This window comes from Acomys russatus, unplaced genomic scaffold, assembly GCF_903995435.1.
Source record: "Acomys russatus unplaced genomic scaffold, mAcoRus1.1, whole genome shotgun sequence".
NCBI classification, from domain to species: domain Eukaryota; kingdom Metazoa; phylum Chordata; class Mammalia; order Rodentia; family Muridae; genus Acomys; species Acomys russatus.
Window position 1 is genome coordinate 32,016 of NW_026131796.1, and position 14,016 is coordinate 46,031.

The following is a 14,016-nucleotide window of genomic DNA, read 5'->3' on the forward strand; positions in this document are numbered from 1 at the left end:
GGGTCCAGGCCCAGTGAAGGGCTGGCCAGCTGTTGGCCAGCACCACATGAAGGCAGGACTCTTACTGCTTCATGGGTTCCGTGTGCTGCACTGTTTTGGAAAATAAGTCAGGGAGTAAAGCTTGTCCCTCTCTCAAAATATAGAAAAATGAAACAATATTTAAACAGTCAAACAAATTTAAGGACATAGACATAAAATTTTACATGACTATCATAAAGCAAACAAAGAGTCTGAAAGTCAAGACAAAATGCAGCTTCAAACCTTGGCAGTAAAAAGCATATCTAGGGTCTAAACTATCTTTGACTAAAGCCAACAAGCAAAAAAACAAACAAAAAAAAAAAAAAAAAAAAAAAAAAAACCCACAAAAAACAAACAACAACAACAACAAAAAAAAAAAACAAAAAAAAAACAAAAAACAAACAAACAAAACAAAACAAAACAAAAACAAAAAATATATAGGAACCTTTATAGGTCTAAAAGCATAATATAGCATTTCTATATTTTATTTTTTTTACCAAATCTATCTCATATTTAAAAATTATCCACTTCCTTGATCTAAACATACTTTGCTTAACATATTCCAATAGGCAGGGGCAAGGTTGGCATTCATTAGTGCATGAACCATTGCTATGGTAAATGGAGCAGTGGGTCCATACTGAGTACTGAAAGACCCCCGAAGGGAGACCCTCACTCAAGCCTTGGGATGGCGTGCACCCAAAGACACACAAACGACCGTCTTGCTGTAAACACACGAGGTAGTTTAATGGCAGAGCTCCAGGTCGACACGTATCTCACACAGGAGACAGAGGGGTCGACCCAGAAACCCAGGGGTTTGGGGTTTATATGGTCAAAGGTCGGGGGGAGCGGGAAGTTTTGGCGTGGCCACACATAATTGGTTGTTTCAAACATGTGAACATCATCAAATTGCGTAGGCAGATCTGGGGTAAGGTCAGACTTAATCACACGGGAATTCGGAACCCGAGGGTAGATGTTTATCTGAGCTAATGACACATCTGGTTAAACTCAAACCTGGAACATTGTGTGCAGGCTTCAAGGGGGGATTAAGCAAACACCATAAGATCTGGATGAGGGGTCTTGGCTCATTACTCATGCGACCATGCCCAGTACCTGTTTCTCTCAGGAATTTGTCCTTGTGTACCCTCCCTATCTTTTATGGCCAGCCGGTCCCTGGAACACTCAATAGGCCTTTGTCTCCTAGCTACACATTCTTTGTGACTTATCATCTGGGACCTCGGGCTAGCGTACCTGCCTACTTACACTTATGAGTTAGAGAGCTAAGAGCTCTGCTCTTCTGGTTGCTTTAATGCTAATTAAAAATTTTTCCTTTCATAAAAATTTCCCTTTCAGTACAAGCAGTCTTTAATTATTTGAGTTGTTTGCATTCTATAGGGGCATACTGTTTGACTTGGTTGCTCTGAGAATCTAGCGCTCCTCCAACTGGAGAAGTGAGCTCACTGCTCATCTCTTGTCCTGTGTTTCTAGCTCTTGGTATTCCAATCTCTAATGGGGACATACTCTGAGGGCTATTTACTAGACTGAAAGCCTTCCTTCCTTTCCGCAATGATTTTTCTCAACATCGTCATCAATCCTTATTTTCTAATTCTCTCTCTAATTGTTTCCATCTCTTAGCTAAGCTAACTTCTTCCTCCAGGGCCTGAACCTGTCCCCAAAGTTTTTCAATGGTACCCTGTTGCTCTTGGAGTGCTGTAGTTGGAGGCTGCCAGTCATGCTCTCAAGAGCAAGCAGCTTCCCTTTCTAGATTTTCCTTATCATTATTCCTGGATTCCCTTATATCTCCTTCCAAGACATCTTCAGCTTGTGATAATAAATCTCTCATTTTGTCACTCTCATGTCAAGGATCAAGATTGTCCCTGATCAAAACTCAAAGGAATAAAAACATGGCAGATGTCTCTTCAGATCCATTAGTAACACCGTGACCATGCAAGTCTTTTACCACCTTTATCCCAAGTTTTTAAGTTAACCACTTCTTCCTCAAGAAACCATGGACGTACTTCACTGACAAAATCTGAAAATTCATCCAACTGTCCTTTATTTACTCTTATTCCTCATGTATGAAGCTTGTTTTCCAATATATCTCTGAAGAAATCTTTGCTATTGCTCTGTCTCATATTTGCATTGCTTACCTTGCCATTCCTCTGCCATGTGGGCAACTTCAGGGGAAAGAGTCCACCTGTATTTTCACGGAGCCCCATCCTTGCAAATGTCCATCCATCACTTAATCCCTCATTTTCAGTCCCCACGTTGGGCCCCAAATGACATGTCCCAGCCTGTGGGACAAATCGAGTCAGGATTCACCTGAAAGAGGCAATGGGGATTGAAAGTAGGGTACAGAGATGCAAGAAATAATGAGTCAAGTCTAGAAACTTCTGATCAAGACTCCATTTAATGACAACAAGTAAATTTTTTTTATCAATGTCAATAAGATCTATTCTTATCCCTCTCTCCCTAGGTCCCAGACAAAAAGAACACAGTAGCCTGAGAGAGCTCTCTGTAGGAATTTCCTTAATCCTCTGAGTAGCTCTCTGTAAGGACTTCTTTAATCCTCTGAGTGTGTCTCAGTAGGGATTTCCCTAGTTCTTTCAAAGGTAAATAGTCTAAGGATAGGCTGGAACACAAAGTCCTCCTCAGGCAATGCTCGGCAACTGGAAGGTCACAGCGTGCAGCCTAAGTACAGGATTTCTGAAATGGTAGAATTTAGCATGGTTCACCACACAGAGGCAGGCAGACTGCTGTGAGTTCAAAGCCAGCCTGGTCTCCAAAGTAAATCCTGAACATCCACAGATACACAGAGAAACCCTATCTCAAACAAAACAAAATGAAGAAGAAGAATGAGGAATAATAATAATAATAATAATAATAATAATAATAATAATAATAATAATAATAATAATAATAATAATAAAGAGCTGAATTGTCAGTGGCATCTGGGACAGGCGGCAAGTCATCAACTTTACGTGGAGCAGATGGGAACTCTTCATACACGGAAGTGCTAGAGGGAGGGATCCATGCAGAGGTTCTTCAATATCTCTATCTTCATAGCTGGAAGAAATTTGGATGAGCATAAACATGCTTCAGTTCCCCAAACTCCACTGTCTCCAGCATCTTTATATAAATGATGTCTACTGCTAAAAGCCTGCAGGGCAGAGTTGCCCAGGCAAGGAAGGATGAATAGGGTGTGTAACAGACCATAGAAAACTTATGCTTTATTTTGAAGGAATAGTTGCCTGACCACTGTTGCACTTTTGTTTGTTGTTTGTTTTTTTGTTTTTTTCAAGACAGGGTTTCTCTGTGTAATAGCCTTGGCTCTCCTGGAATGCACATTGTAGAATAGGTTGGCCTCAAACTCAAATAGACCCTCCACTTGCCTATTTCTCCCGAATGCTGGGATTTAGGGTATGAACTACCACACCTGGCTTTCTCTGGCCACAGTTAACCTGAATTCCAGAACTGCCATAGTTGTAATAAAATAAATATAGAAAAAATACTACATGCAATGAGTACACAGAAGTACACACAAGTGTGTAATATGAATAGAGTAGTGAAAGAGTAAAATATGTTCACCCACCCCAACCCAAAGGCCATAGTGTCCCTGTCTTTTCTTTCTGGCAATCCTATGTCCATCTATTTCTTTCTTTCTTTCTTCTTCTTCTTCTTCTTCTTCTTCTTCTTCTTCTTCTTCTTTCTTCTTCTCCTTCTCCTCCTTCTCCTTCTCCTTCTTCTTCTTCTTCTTCTTCTTCTTCTTCTTCTTCTTCTTCTTCTTCTTCTTCTTCTTCTTTGGTTTTTCAAGACAGGGTTTCTCTGTGTAGCCTTGGCTGTCCTGAACTCATTTTGTAGACCAGACTGGCCTAAAATCCACAGCGATCCACCTGCTTCTGCCTCCCAAGTGCTGGGATTAAAGACATGTGCCACCAAGCCGAGCTCTGCCCCTCTTTTTTTAACCAGTTATAAAAGTGACCGAGAGGAATCCAAGATTGGCTGTGGATAAAATCAACCAGGAATGCAAGATTGGTGAACATTGCTAAAAATCACAGGGGAGTGGAATGAATCCCAGCTAGGCTCAGTGGTGTAGGCTCAGTGCCTACTATCTCTTGCACTATGAAGGGAAGGGAGGTAGGTGTTTTTAGAGAGGTGAAAGCCAGCCCTGGGAAACACAGCTAACTTTATCAATTAGAACAGTGGTTCTCAACCCTCTGAATGCTGTGACCCTTTTATATAGTTCCACAAGTTGTGGTAATACCCAACCATAGATTTTTTCCTACTATATAAATGCAATTTTGCCACTGTTACAAATCCTAATGTAAATAATGATATGCAGAATATCTGATATGTGAACTCTGTGACAGGGTCATTCTACCATTAAAAGGGTTTAGATCCATGTTAGTAACCTCAGCCTTAAAAGGTGAAGCTGGAATGTAGATCAGACACTGAGAGCTTTCCTGGCCTGCTGCTAGACTCTAGGTTATATCTCAAATACAAAAAAAAAATGCTCAAGCAGGCTGTGATAGTGCATGCCTTTAATTCCAGCATTCCAGCAGCAGTGGCAGGCAGATAGGTGAGTTTGAGGCCAGCTTGGTCTTCCAAGTGAGTTCCATTACAGCCGAACCTATACAGAAACCTGTCTTGAAAAACAAAAGGTCAAAGGTCAATCCAACTGGATGTGGTTGTACTCCAGGAAAAGAGAAAGGTAGACCTCTATGAGTTGGAGGCCAGATAGGACTACATAGAACTGGTTTGCTTGCTTGCTTCCTTCCTCCTTTCCTTTCTTTTGTTTCTTACTTTTGTGGTTTGTTTTTATTTTTGTTTTCTAAGACATAGTTGTTGACCTGGCTGTCCTGCAGCTCACTGTATAGAGCAGGCAAGACTGGCCTCCAATCCAGAGATCTCCCTGCCTCTGCCTCACAACTGCTTGTATTAAATGCATGTTCTACCACCTGCAGCAAGAGAGAAAGAAAGAGGAAGGAGGGGAATGAGGGGTAAATCTCTATGAGTCAGAGGCCCGTCTGGTCAATATATTGATTTCCAGGCCAACCATAGCTACATAGAACTGGCCACAGGGGTGGAGGTAGGAAATAGTAGATCATTATTGGCCATGTTTGTTGTTATTGACAATCACTGGATTATGGAAACTGGCAGGAGAATTGCCCTGAATATTGGGTAAGAATCTATCAGGAAACACTAACAAAAAAGTCAGCAACAAAATGTAATAAAATGTCATCTTGATCCTTGAAGAACTGCATTTGACCCACTCAGGATTTGTTTGTTTGTTGTTTTTGAGACAAGGTGGCAATATCCTGGAAATTGTCCTCCCTGATGTGGGCAATCTGACCTAGGTCCAAGTGGTGATCTCTACAAGGAAACCAAGAACCCCACAAGTCACTGTCTCATACTGCCAGAACTGTTTCTTATTCTCCACCTAGGAGCCTGAAGACCTGCCCCAACATAGAGACCCTCTCTGTCACTTCCTGACAGCTCTCACCTTCAGACTTGAATGACCTACCTGTGAGCCTGGATCAAAACTAGCTCATATATCTGAACTTCAGTGGTGTAGTAGTATTCACTGCTGTTTACCTACTAGGCCTCTCCATGTTGTTCTAGAGAGTGTAGCAGCCACTCTGAAGACATTGGAGTTTGAGGATTGTAGGATGGACACTCCCAGCTCAATGTTCTTCTGTCTACTTTGAGCCAATACAATCTGCTTCCATCAAAATGACAAGCCCATGGATGTCCTTGAGTGTCTTTGCTCCACTTGGTAAATCTGAGTCAGTTGAATTCCCAAGTCTACCTGGTCCCCAGAAGAGCTCTGAAGACATTCCTTACTCTCTCATAGAGTGATGTGAATACAATAAACATGAGCTGTTGGGTGCCCTCAAGGCCATGAGGCAGCTCAAGTCAGTCACTCTGTTCCATATAACTGTTCTAAAAGTCATGATCTTGTTGTTTATTTTTTGAGGTCAGATGTCGTCATTTTTTCTTTTGTCTTTTTTTTTCTTTTGGCAATAATGGGAGAAAGTTAGTTCTGGGCAATGAGAAAAGAGAGATGACTCTTCCAGGGAACACAGACCAGTGAATCTATGTATTGTGGGTAGGATATGATATAGGGGGTTCAGATAAGAGGGCTCAACATTGACATGGAGAGCCATGGGTCCATGGAGACAGAAGACTCAAGTATAATACAATTCTAATATTAAAAAATGGGTTGTGGAGGTGCATGCCTTTAATCCCAGTACTAAAAAAACAGAGTCAGGCAGATCTCTGTAAGTTTCAGATCAGCCAAGGCTACACAGAGAAACCCTGTATCTAAAAACCAAAAAACAAACCAAAACAAAGGAAAATAAACCTCAAAAACGCCTTGAATTCTAAAAGTCTGCTGGTACAAAAGAATAAGAAAAGAATTTCTCATTTCCCATTATCCCAGACGACATCTCTATTGGGCTAGTGTCCAATTATAAATGAGTATATACCATGTGTATCTTTCTGAGTCTGGGTTAACTGTCACAGGTCTAGAGGAGGGGAATAGGATAAAAGAGGGAGGGAGGGGGAACAAGAAGATATAAGTGCACGGATAACAATTGAGATGTAATCTGAATAAATTGTTTAAATTTTAAAAAGAAAATAATTTCTCATGAATGAAGTATTAGCTTAATGGTCAGACCAGAGAAACCTGGGTGTTCACTCTTTGATGTCTTTCATGGACTTTAACCTGGTCACTACATTTAAGGTCTTGAGACTGTGTGCCTGTGGAGAAGGGGAACTAAGTCACTGTGCTTTCTGATCAGTCAACCAGATTCTGTGGGACCAGAGCCTGGGATTAAAGGAGTACACCATAATACCAAACTGTTCTGTTTTGATTTAAATCTAGAATTTGGCTATATACCCTCAGCAGGCCTCTTACTCACTCTGTATAACAAATTTAGAAAATTTACAATCCTTCTGTCTCAGCCTCTCTAAAGTGAGTTCTTGTTGGGGACAGTAGGTCATATGGCCAATGTTCAGCCATCTTGTCCAAGTCTGCACCTTTAAGTTTCTGTTTCTCCCAGAACTTGCCATTTACCGGAAACTAGCTGGTCCTGTTATGGTTCAGCAGTTAGACTAGGCAAAGATAGAGCAAGATATTCTGTGTGGCAGAATGTTATGACCCTGCCTGGAATTCCCTGTTTTGAGATAGCCTGCAGATGGGTTGCCATAGCAATATGCTTCCCTGTTTCCTGTCTTATAAAAACTGCTGCCTGAAATATAAAAGTTTGAGAGCTTGATCAATATTCAGACTTGCTCTTCTTCTTTGTGTCTTGTGTGTTGTCCCTCGTTCAAGTGACTCTCCTCCCTAACTTTAGTTGAACCCCCTCTGGCCGAAGCAAGCTCTAAATTATGAGACACTTTTAAATTTTGACAAAGTATCTCTTTTTTTTCTTCACCAATGCAGACTATAGTCATCGGAGAAAGGTGAGGTGAGGGGAAAACACTAAACAGAGGCTTTAAACAAGCCACTGTCTCTCCCTGAGACACAATGACTGGATATATAGATTCAGGGAACTGGATGGAATGAATGATCTTGAAATAGTTCCAGGGCTGAAATTTTGTGAGACAGGAAAAGCTGGAAGAGATAATCCATGTCAACTGCAGGATTAAGTTGCTGAATTTAGGTGGACACACATACCTAGAAATTGTTCCCAAGGCCCCTGATTAGTCCCAGGTGACTAATACTGCCAAGTCTCTTCAAAGTCAAGCTACAGCTTTAAGCAAACATGCATATCCGTCTTTCTCGCACTCACTCCCACTCACAACCCCCAGTCTCACACCCACCTTCCTCCAGAGTGATACCCTGCATAGGTACATTGTCTCTGAAGCTGCTGTTGTAGCTACCCATGGAATTTTTCTGCTCCGGAGCCCACAGGGTTATAGCCTGCCCCCACCTCATTGTATCCCTCAGTGGGTATGGGGTGCACAGCACTCTGGGGATGGAAGGGGTCTTCAAGTGGTAGGGAGGACAGTAATGGAGGCCTGAAGGGGGCCAGAGGGGAGAACAGAAGCCCCTGGGCAAAAGAGCAGCCCTGTCCTCTGTGTGGATCACTAGGAAAGGGGCGGGGAAGGAAGGAGACTGAAGATGGGCAGACACAGCTTGCCATCCCCAATCTCAAGGAACATCCACAGGCCTGATCTACAGGATGGCGGGGACCCCGCCTGAGGGTACAGAGTAGGTGTGTTATAACCAAAGCTTTCTGACTGATACGGGGTCTCATAAGCAGGGCCTAAGAACTTGACCACAGGGTGACCTTCTGGAGCATCCTTGAAAACTCCGCAGCTGCCCTCGCTCTTGTAGTGGGCCCGGTGGTGTGCTCTAGGCTGTACCTTGATCCTCAACTCCAGATGCTCATACTGGCTGGGTAAAGGCCAGTCCAGAGGAGGTAGGGCAGAGGTCCTGAAGATGGGGCTGTGTCCCCCAGTCCGGGCCTTGGACCAAGTAAAGGGAAAAGGCACTGCTAGGTAGTCCATGCCAGCCACCTCTCCTTCCGCAGAGTTGGAGCAGCCAAAGCATCCTCTGTTCCCCAAGGCAGCTTCCCATTGCATGAGGCAGTCTCCTCAGACTGAAGCATGGCCACTGCCTGCTCGTTAGAAGTCCTCCAGGATTTCTGAGGGATGCTCTCGGTTGATGTAGCACCCACATAGTCAAAAGGGTCAGAGGAATAAGGGTCCCGGACCAGAGGCAGTGGGGGTGGTAGAGGTAGTTCTGTGTCCTTTTCCCCAAGGCTGCCCCAGCAGGATAAAGATGAGAAGGCAGAAGAAGGGATTCCAGAACTGGAATAACGCCTCTTGCAACAAGGAGAAACAGGCTTGGGGGAGGCTGGGATGGGCCCAGGAGTGCTGACAAATAGCCAGCTATCCTCCAGTGCTCTGCCTCCGGAGCATGGACCGTATATGCTGCATGGATACTCGGGGGTCCATGGTCTAGGAGAAGCCCAAGGCGAGGGCAGTGGTGAGCTCAGGCCAAAGCGGGAGGCTGCTTCATTAAGTTCAGACTCCACATCGTCGCATGCTGCTTACAGCGCTGCCTTGTCTGAGGCATCAGAGAAGAAACTCCAGGAAGACAGGCTGTTGCTGCCAGGGATCGGGCTGAAGAAGGCACCTCTGCCCTGCCCTCCTGCCTCTCAGTAGCCCCCGAAGCGTTCTGGTTGTGAGTAATTTCTAGGAAAGCCATCCCCCCAGGTTTCAGGAGTGTCCTCTAGCCAGGTGGGTGGGTCAGGGATGGGAGAGACGGAGGTGATCTGAATGCTGGGACACTCAAGAACACGACCACCCCTGCACCCCCATGCTCCCTCCCGAGCCTCCCAGCCTCACCCACTGTACCAGCTGCCACTCCCAAGTGCCAGGTGAAGGGGCAGGATGGGGTGGTGACATGGTGTCTCTTTTGCAGCTCTGGATGATTCAAAACTCACTTTGTAGATCCAACAGGCTAGTTTTGAACTGTCAGAGAACCACCTGAGATTAGGCATTATTAACCATGCCATATTTTCTTTTCTTTTTATTTTTATTGGTGTGTGTGTTTCAAGACAGGGTTTCTCTGTGGAGCCTTGACTGCCCTGGACTCTCTTTGTAGACCAGGCTGGCCATGAACTCACAGAGATCTACATGCTTCTGCCCCCTAAGTGCTGTGCCATATTTATTTTGGCTTGTTTTGCTTTGCTGAGATAAGGTCTCAATATATAGTTTGACTGACATAGAACTCATTATAAAAGATAGAATAGCTGTAACTCATAGACCTCCACTTCCTTTTGTCTCCTAAATGATAGGATTTAAGGTGTGCACCACCACTGCTAAAACCTCTGCAGAACATGAAGATTAGAAATGTAAGGAATGCCTGAGGCATGAAGGACATGCTTATAGGATTTCTATCTTTCTGAGGATGAATTTTTCTGGAAAGGAGTCAGACTCATAGTGGATGGTTACAGTATGCATTGTACTTGCTGTGAATAAATTGTGAAGTGGGTACAATTTCACAGATAAAAATATGCACTACTTTGAAAGAACAAGAAGATGCCTATGGTCACAATAAGTCCTATGATAGCCCATCCTCATGAGTTTTGATGAACTCTAAATTCTCACAATGCCACCCCCACATTTATAGAACATGTTAATGATCAGGGTCTTCTGTAGGAATGCACTATGCTCACTGATCACATTGCTCTCCATGAATGAATCTGTCTTGAGTGTGATTTTTCAAGAGCTCTTCCCTGTTTAATAGATTGTATAAAGTTAGCAGGAATCACAATGGACATGTGAGAACCTGGAAATTTGTTTTTAATAATGTACAATGAAAATAGAGACTAATTAAAATTATTTTCTTGCTACCTGATACAGTGACAAAGGGAATAAAATTACTAGCTTTGGTACTCCCTTAACTAAAGACAGAGCTCACAACTGAACTACTGACAAATGGGTCTCAGGTCACACAATTCTCTAGGGAAGGGCTTTTGCTTCATCCATCTTAAAAATGTTTACAGCACCTTCTATCTGAGTACCCTGAAAAGAAATCCCCTGCCATTCTCTAAACTAGTCTTCACAGGAGAGCAGGTCTACATTGTTCAGTTCAGTTTGACAACTCTGTTAATGAAAAACACCAAGCAGCCAACAGAGAAGACAATATCATAAATGGATTTCAATGCATTCTGATATTGAAAGGCCTTAGACCATAATTTCCTTGATCATACTTCTTGAGGTGGCAAAATATCCTGATTGTAAATGTAAAAGTGAAGTCAGTAACTGAGTAGCACACCAGAGGAAAGCATTTAGATTCTTACACTGACCTTATATTACAACATGGAGAAGCCAGTGGTGCCCCTGCTCTGATAAAGACACATTTAGAAATGCAGAATTATCTTTCTGAATCCAAGGGACCTGGTTTCCACTGCTCTTCATATCATGCCAGCTCCCATGTACTGAATATATTAAACACCATTTTGATTCCAATGCACGAAACTGGATCTAAAGCCACCTGTCCTGGGACTCCTTGATGAACATCCATTCCCTTCACTTTGATGTCTCAGCATCCAGAAACAACCATGTCCTATTTACTGCCAACATGAACAAGTCTCGTCTTCATGTCATAGACACAGGGCTGAAAGCATTCAGAGCACATGACTGTAGCAAATGTGATGTCTTCGGCTGCCTTTTGGCCACAATTATTTCCTGGAACACAGAACACAATTGGGCAATTTGTCCACAAGGATATAACCCAAGTCATCATAGCATTCTAGGGGAGCAGGGTATTGCTCTACAGTCAGCATGTTTAGATTGGCCATGCAGTGCAAGAAGGTCCTTCAGTGCAGCCATGGAGAAGTTATTGTCATAGAAAATGACCCTGGTGAGCTGGGAGCATTGGCTCACAGGAGGCAGGAAAAAACTGAGGTGAGAGCCCTCCAGGCTGCAGTGCTCTGACTCCAGGGTCGGCAGTGTCTGCTACATTATCCAGGAGGAATTTGAGACCTGTGGGATGGGACATGAGTAACACTATCCCACTGAGGTGCATGTGTTTCAATTGACAAAGACTCTGACTCCATGACAAGTGTTTCAAATCTGACTGTGAGAGATGACAGTGAGTAACAGACAAGGATTCCAATGGGGTCTTCAGGTATCTATAGAAAGATTAATGAATTATTTCTGGCTCATGTTGTTGGAGGACATTACTAAGGTTGATACTGAATGAGGGAACCACATATGCAAAGTCAATCTACACTTAAACTGAATGTCATCACCGAGGTACAGAATGAAGGTGTCTACTCATATCACTATCTCCTGAGGCATAGCACTATCAGGTGGGATGGTCGCAGAACACAGATATGCAACTCCCCATCCTCCCTGTCAGACCAAGAACTAGATCTTGCCACATCATGCCGGGAGGACATACCAATAAAGGAACATCACATAAAGTTTCTGGCAACATCTTGGCTTGTGTCCAACTGTGTTCATCATTTCCTTGTTATCTCAAACAACCTCTATCCCTGATTTCAGTGCTCCACCCTTGAAACTGATGAAACTGTACCCCAATGTCACCAATTCCCAACTACTAAATTCCAACTTGTATAAAAATCATCTTTCCCTCCAGGCAGAATTAGAGGCTGACAGAGACATCAATAGAGGAACAAACTGGGTTCTGTTCAGAGACATCTTTGTAAAGAACTCCACTAGGAAACACAGGTGTGGGTCCTCCCCAGCTCAGGGCCCTCTAATTTGTCTTGTTTCCTTCCACAGCCTTAGCCTTAGAGACGATCCCAAAGAAGAGTACCTAAACGTCACTCACTGCATCTATCCCACCGGTGTAGTTGACATACATGCAATGCAGCTTTCTACTCATTTCCTACCACAACTCAAACTCTGCTAAATGAATGGAACTGAACGAATGACCTCAGTTCAGAAGGAAACAATGCACACTGACATACTGTCATGAGTCTCTAGATGTAAACCCCACTGTGGCTGGCGTGCCACAGGTACCCACTAATGAGCAAAGTAGAGGGAAAGTTTGCTGTCATAACAGAAAGGGTTCACAATCACTTCTTACCTGAAAAACTGTTTCATGTGGTCCATGGAAAAGTAGTTGCCATTCACATAGAGATGCTGGAGGCAGTTGAGTTTGGAGAACTGAGCATGGAACTTGGAGAGGCACTTCTCTACTATGTCTGCCACTGTATTTTCAGCTCTGCCCGTGTATAAGTAGATGTGACTTAGACAGATTTTGTGGATATTTCTCATCTGGCCAAGGCAAGGTGCAATGTGACCTAGGAAGGACAGGTCCTGGCTTGTAAAAAGTTCCAATTCCTCTATGTAGTATGGTTTGGAAATATCCAAGACATCCCTGACAATTTTCACAGGAAAGGCACATATTTTCATCTCCAGACAGCACAACTGCACAGAGCCCTTTCTCTGCTGGGCCCACTGCAATAAGTACATTTGGTGTTCTTCTAGCTGGAAGTAGAGGTGGAGGTCAGTGAACACCTTCAAAAGCCACCTCTGGGCATATCTATGAATGCGATTTGCTACTTGCTTCTCCCTCACAGTATCTGCTGAGCCAATTCCATCCTCTCCAGCCCATAATCCCAGAAATCCTGGTACACATTCCTTAAGTCAAGCACTTGAAGCTTGTACCTACTGTGAAGAGATAAGAGAAAGTTTTATAATGTAAACCAGGAACCAACTTGGAGGCAGCTTGTACCCCACTTTTATAATGTCAGCTCCAACATAGCATCTTACGCCTGCCAGGCAAGGACTCCTTTCCTGAGCTACATGGACATATGTCCTGCTTCCATTCAATTGGGGGCTTGTCTCTTCCACATCTGGTGTCTGTAGGAGAAATGGGGAAAGGCTCCTCCTACTATGCCTACATCCCCTCTGAGATGCCCTCCATTACTGACTGTCATTTATATCAGCTCACAACTTGAGTAGTAGTTCCACAAACCTCCAAGTCAATGACCTCAGAATCCTCTGTACAGTTTTACCCCATTCCCCCTGACTTCACCTGTGTCTTACCACTAGTCCAGTGAATTCCCTTCTAGCCTCTTTGGACCTTGCTTACCTGAGATGAGCCTTCTGCATCAGCAGAATGTATATGCTACCCAGCACATCTTTCAAGGTCTCCACTTCAGGGGTCTTCATCAGTACTCCCAAAAGGAGGCAGGGAAAAGGCCAGGCTTCCACCATTGTCTTCAATATATTTGTATGTCTGCCATTGAAGGCTTCCTTGAACAGTGATGGGAAGAGCTCAATGGACAGGTTCTCCAGAGCAGAGATTTCCAAAGCATCTTTCCTCAGAAGCCCCTGTGTGGCCAGCTGCATGAGTGTGGGAGGGTTGATAATGTCATCCTGATAGACAGTTTTTCATCAGATGGACCTGCTGAAGACTTGAGGAGACATAGTTTCAGGCTAAGTTCTGAAAATTCCTATTTATCACACATCACAGGAATGAGAGAGACAGAGAGACAGAGACAG

General features: G+C 43.6%; 1 pseudogene; it reads right to left on the reverse strand.

Moving 5' to 3' along the window:
• Nucleotides 1-7,807: 7,807 nt before the first annotated feature.
• On the reverse strand, nt 7,808-9,435 carry LOC127186491 (nuclear factor of activated T-cells, cytoplasmic 4-like; annotated as a pseudogene).
• Nucleotides 9,436-14,016: the final 4,581 nt, after the last annotated feature.